Source organism: Gorilla gorilla, chromosome 12 (genome assembly GCF_029281585.2).
Source record: "Gorilla gorilla gorilla isolate KB3781 chromosome 12, NHGRI_mGorGor1-v2.1_pri, whole genome shotgun sequence".
In the NCBI taxonomy this organism is placed as follows: Eukaryota; Metazoa; Chordata; class Mammalia; order Primates; family Hominidae; genus Gorilla; species Gorilla gorilla.
In genome coordinates this window covers 91,291,495-91,297,494 of record NC_073236.2, presented here as the reverse complement: position 1 = coordinate 91,297,494, position 6,000 = coordinate 91,291,495, and positions in this window count along the sequence as shown.

The following is a 6,000-nucleotide window of genomic DNA, read 5'->3' as shown; positions in this document are numbered from 1 at the left end:
AGCCCCCACCCTGATCCCCTAATCCCCTCCAAATAACTCCAACGCTATGTTTTTGTGAAGGTACAAGTTCAAACAAATACTGAGAAATATAAGGCTTGCTTTGGCACGTCACCCCTGGTCTAGAACTCATTCTTCTTTTTAAGCTAAAGAGTAAAGGGTTTCCCACATGGGGGCACTTAGCCTAGCTTAGGGAAAGTACAATCTGCAGTAGAGGTGGAGGACTTGGGTCCTGGTTTCGGTTCTGCTGTGCCGCCATGTGACTTTGGACAAGATACATCAGGCCTCTGTGCTTGCTCAGTTGGTCTTCTGTGTTGCTGTAACTGAGATAGGAAAAGCACTGGGGCAAAGCCAAGAAAAAAAAGAGTTGCAAAACTTCAAAGTACTGAATTCCTATTTTTAGTAGGACTCCTCAAAATTGCAAATCATCAGAATTTGTTCAGATTTTTGCCTCAGTGAGCACTTATTAAACCTGAACTTTGGAGCTAGCTGCTCAAGAGAAAACCATGTGAAGGAAAATTCTTTTCTTCCTTGCCCACCCCTCTCCTCTTTTCCTTTCCATTTAAGGTAGAGTGACATGCATTTTTGCACTGGATTAAAAACAAAAATAACAACAAGGACAGTATGTTGTTATAAAAAGCCCTCCAGGTGCCTTCCTTAAATCTTCCCCTACGTCCATCCATATATACATCTTAGTTGTTCGTTAGCCCAGTAATCAAGTATGGTAACCAGCCATGGGGACTGTAAAACCAGGCCAGAGAAAATCTTTGCTTAGTTATCTTAGTGACTGTTTGGGGAAGTGCTAGTGGGGCTAGCTGGTCTTGCAATATCACTGTAGTAGCTGCCACATTCAGCAAGTTACTATGAAGTAGAATGCATGATTTAAAGGACGTGGAGAGAGAAACTTGAAAGAAGCTCTTGATTTTCAAGCGTGTGCAAACATGGAAAATGTATCCCATAGCCAAGATAGTAAACACATGACTCTACTGATGGCATAGTCGATCATTGTTTGTATGACCAAGGGAAGTTCCACACTGTTCTTGATCTATATACAATTGGTTCTCATTACTTATAGTAGTTGTGCTCTATAAATTGCAGCGAACACTGAATTAGCAAATCACATTACTCCTAAGGAAAATACAGGGTTAGCTGTGTGCCTCTGGTCACAACATTTCCATCAGCCGAGCAATATATAACTTTGTTTTATGTATGTTTCTGTTTAAAGATACCTTACTAATATATATTGTTAATTCATTAACATCAAACAGCACTATAACTCATGCCTGAATAAAACTTATCATACATCTGTATTTTCTCCATAAGGCACATCACAGCCTTTTTGTGCTTAGGAATACTGGACGGCACTTCAGCACTTTGCTTGCAGGCCATTTTAAACAGCAAAATCACCAACAAAAATGCAAAAAACATGATCAGCAAAAGGATCACACGTTTACAATATGAGAGCTGAAACAAGAAAGTGAGCATCGTCTTGTTTGACCGCAACTGGGAATGTGGGCTTCCAGTGACTCAAATCTTTTCACTGCTCTGTGCATGTCTGCAAATGACCGTGAAAGTGCTGTAAGTATTGATTTTGGGGTCACAAATAAATTTTAGCTAGTAGGCAAATTCGCAGATACAGAGTCCATAAATAATGAGGATTGACTGTAAACACTACATGCCAGAGCCTGCTGTAAGTTGGCAAAATCCCATTCTTTGCCCCCATTATGTGAATTTTTAGGGATGTGAGAGATTAAGTGTGCAATGTATTCAAATATGAGTCACTCACTGTTAGATTGGGTAGATTATGCAGAAAACGGCATTGCATTTAAAATAGTCCTCAATCAAGAGTTCGAGGCCAGCCTGGCCAACATGGCAAAACCCCGTCTGTACTAAAAAAATAAAAAATAAAAAATAAATCAAAAAAATCTGCTGGGCCTGGTGGTGCGCGCCCATAATCCCAGCCACTCCAGAGGCTGAGGCACGATAATTGCTTGAACCCAGGAAGTGAAGGCTGCAGTGAGCTGAGACTGCATCACTGCACTCCAGCCTGGGTGATGGAGTGAAACTGTGTCTAAAATAAAATAAAATAAAATAAAATAAAATAAAATAATAGTCCTCAAATCAGGAGCTATTCTTTAATCTTAAAGATTTGATACCCATCCTCCAAATCATGCATTCCCAAGCTTCACTCAGTATCTCACTTTTCTTTTTTGTATCAGCCGTTATCTAAAATAATAAAATAGGTATGTACCCTTCCACTACTATGCAGTTTTCTGTCTACCCACCCACCTGCCACATGGCTCAAAAGTATCCAATCTTTGTGGTATGGAACATCCTCCACAGAAAAGTGAGGTAGCCTTTCAGACAGGACCTGGATGGTTCCCGTCTTAGTCCCCTTTTCTGCCCCAGGGCCCAACTTAATCTTGCACAGCCTCCTATATGAGAGCTGGGAAGCTCTGTTCTCCATCACTATCCCTCCATGGTGCATAAGGAAGCCACCAAGTCCTGTTTTATGCCAGATCTATTGTTCAGGGTGATATACGAACAACACAAGCAAAACTTTATTCTTGCTCATGCTGTGTGACCACAATTGATTCATATTATGCTTAGGTATGCAGAGAAAATGGAGCCTCCCCTTTATGACAGATCTAGTCTTCCTCAAAAGTCTGTACTCCATTGGAAGGGCAACAGCTAACTCAGTTAATATTATCCTAGTCTCTTCAGTGAAAACAGTTTTCTTTTGGTTTACAACGGTTCCTTCTTTCGGAAATGCTCGTTTGTTCTGAGTTGTCTTCTCCCTCTTGCCTCCCAAGATGGCTTCTAGGTGTGTGCCTTTAAGAGAAGGGCAGGGAACCTTGATCTGCATCATGCGGGGCCTGATGCTGTCTTCTGACCCTTGCTGGCCTCTGTGGTGGTGCGTTCCTTGTTTACCCTGGTGGCATCTGCCACAGAAGTCTTCATTTGGGGAAACAGTGATCTAGTCTCTCTTGGCTTGGTCAGGACCTAGGGGTCCTCCAGGCTGACCTGCCTGTCCTGTGTAACTAAAACCTCAAGCTAGATCTGACTGTCCCAGGGATAGGAACCTGACTGAAGCAGGGCCAATCAGAGACTCTCCCTGAATTTTTTTCAAACTGGAGCTAAGCAATCTAGTTCTTCTCCGGAGGCAAAACTGTGAGATGGAAGGCTCAGTGCAGTGGGCAACTATGCTTGCTGCCCTGTAGAAGTTGATGTAGACCTGCAAGAAGAGACAGACAATGTGAGAGCTGAAGCAGCATTCAGATTTCTGGTCTAGGCTGTGCCTGAGGTCCTGTATCTCCTAATTTCTTCCTGTTTTTCTGTGAAATAGCCACACATCCTTCCAGTAAATTCCCTGAGTCCAAGCTAATTTGAGTTCAGTTGCTGACACTTGCAACTGAAATTTTAAAAACCCAAGCAGTATGTTTTTAAATGACTTAATGACCATTCTAACACCTGTGTATTTATAATTCCCATCAACCTTCCTTTACATCATTCCCCTAAGTATACTATGTTTATAGGTTGAAAATTATTGCTGGCAAACATGAGACAATTGAGATTTTTAAAAATTTTATTGGCCAGGTGCGGTGGCTCATGCCTGTAATCCCAGCACTTTGGGAGGCCAAGGCAGGCAGATAACAAGGTCAGGAGTTCAAGACCAGCCTGGCCAATATGGTGAAACCCGTCTCTACTAAAAATACAAAAATTAGCTGGGTGTGGTGGCAGGTGCCTGTAGTCCCAGCTACTCAGGAGGCTGAGGCAAGAGAATCACTTGAACCCAGAGGTGGAGGTTGCAGTGAGCAGAGACTGCGTCACTGCACTCTCACCTGGGCGACAGAGTGAGACACTGTCTCAAAAAAAAAAAATTATTGTGAAATGTAATACCGATACAAAAAACTACACAGAACAAATACGTAACTTGCAAGGAATTATCATGAAGTTAGCACAGCTGTGTCATTATCACACAGGTAAGAAATAGAATATACCCTTAAAGCCCATCTCATTCCCCATACGAATAGTTACCATTTCTTCCTCCCTATAAGTAATCATGCTCCTGACTTTTTGGTTATCACTTCCTTACTTTTCTGTTTTATCACTCAAGCATGCATACATGAACCTTTACTTGAGTTCTACCATTCTTTGAACACTATGTAAACAAAATCATACAACGTAATTTGTTTTTAAAGATCAGACTTTTGCTGTGGATTATTTGAGACTTATCTAAAATTTACTGTAGCTGTAGGTCAGTCTTTTTTTGTTGCTGTTTAGTATTCCATAACATGAATGCTCATTTACCTATCCATTCTGTTGATAGACATTTGGAGGGTTTTTTGTGTGTTTCTGGCTATTATGGATAATGCTGCTGTGAATATTCTTGGTGAATACATGCACATTTTTACCGACCATGTACATAAGAGTAGAATTGCCAGGTCATGAGTATATATCTTTACTCTTCTTTTTTGAGATGTAGTCTCACTCTTGTTGCTCAGGCTGGAGTGCAATGGCGCCACCTCGGCTCACTGCAATCTCCGCCTTCAGAGTTCAAGCGATTCTCCTGCCTCAGGCTCCCAAGTAGCTGGGATTACAGGTGCTCGGCACCATGCCCAGCTAATTTTTTGTATTTTTAGTAGAGACAGGGTTTCACAATGTTGGCCAGGCTGGTCTCGAACTCCTGACCTCAGGTGATCCACCCACCTTTGCCTCCCAAAGTGCCAGGATTACAGGTGTGAGCCACCACGCCCAGCCGTATCTTTTCAAATGAGTAGATAACACCGATTACTTTTTGTAATTGACTGTTCCAGTTTACATTCCTATCAGCATTTTATGTGAGTTTCTCGTTTCATATCCCCACTAACACTTGTCTTTTTAAATTTTAGCCATTTTTGTGTGTGTGCTGTGGTGTATCACTGTGGTTTGAATGTCACTTCCTCCTGATTATTAATGGAAGTGAACATCCTATTGCCTGTTTATTGGCCATTTGTCTACCTCCCTTTGTGAAGTGCCTGTTGAAGTCTCTTAGCCATTTTTCTATTTGGTTGCCTTTTTTCCTTACTGATTTGTAAGAGCTCTTTATATATTTGGATAAGAGACCTTTCTATGTTGGCTATATATATAGAAAACATCTTTCACCCTGTGGCTTGTCTTTTCACTTGCTTAGTGGTGTCTTTTCAGTAAGAGATTCTTAATTTTAATGTATTCAGATTTATCAATTGGGAGTTTAAAACAATGCATCTGATACAGCAACTGGATTCACTAGTGCAAAATAAAATTCTAAATTCAGTAAAATGAACTTATACAGGCTCTCTGGCTAACACTGCACATTCTTTCCTCGGAATGTCATTTCTGGGATGGCAATTTTTTTTTTTTTTTTGAGACAGAGTCTTGCTGTGTCATCCAGGCTGGAGTGCAGTGGCACCATCCAACTCCTGGGTTCAAGCAATCTCCACCTCCTGGGTTCAAACAATTCTCCTGCCTCAGCCTCCCAAGTAGCTGGGATTACAGGCGCCCGCCACCACGCCAAGCTCATTTTTTGTATTTTTAATAGAGACAGGATTTCACTATGTTGGCCAGGCTGGTCTTTAACTCTCGACCTCAGGTGATCCGCCTGCCTCAGCCTCCCAAAGTTCTGGGATTACAGGTGTGAGCCACAGCGCCCGGCCGGCAATTTTTTAAATAATAAAAAATTCCATTATTTTACATAGCATTGAGATACACTTACAATATTTAATTCTGCCTCTTGGTGGTGCCATAGAAAACTAAGAGTAATAATTTTAAAAATTATTGTTCTGAAAGTTTGCTGGACAGTGGGATCTATGGGCAAATTGAAAACTATGAATATTCAAAAAAAGTTTGTAATTCTCTTACACACTACAGTGGCTGAAAATGCACATAGGCTCAGCCCTTCACTATAAAATTCCTGGCTAATAGTCAAATAAAAATAGCACTAATACTTTTTTAATCATGGAAATTTTCAAGCATTCTAAAGTG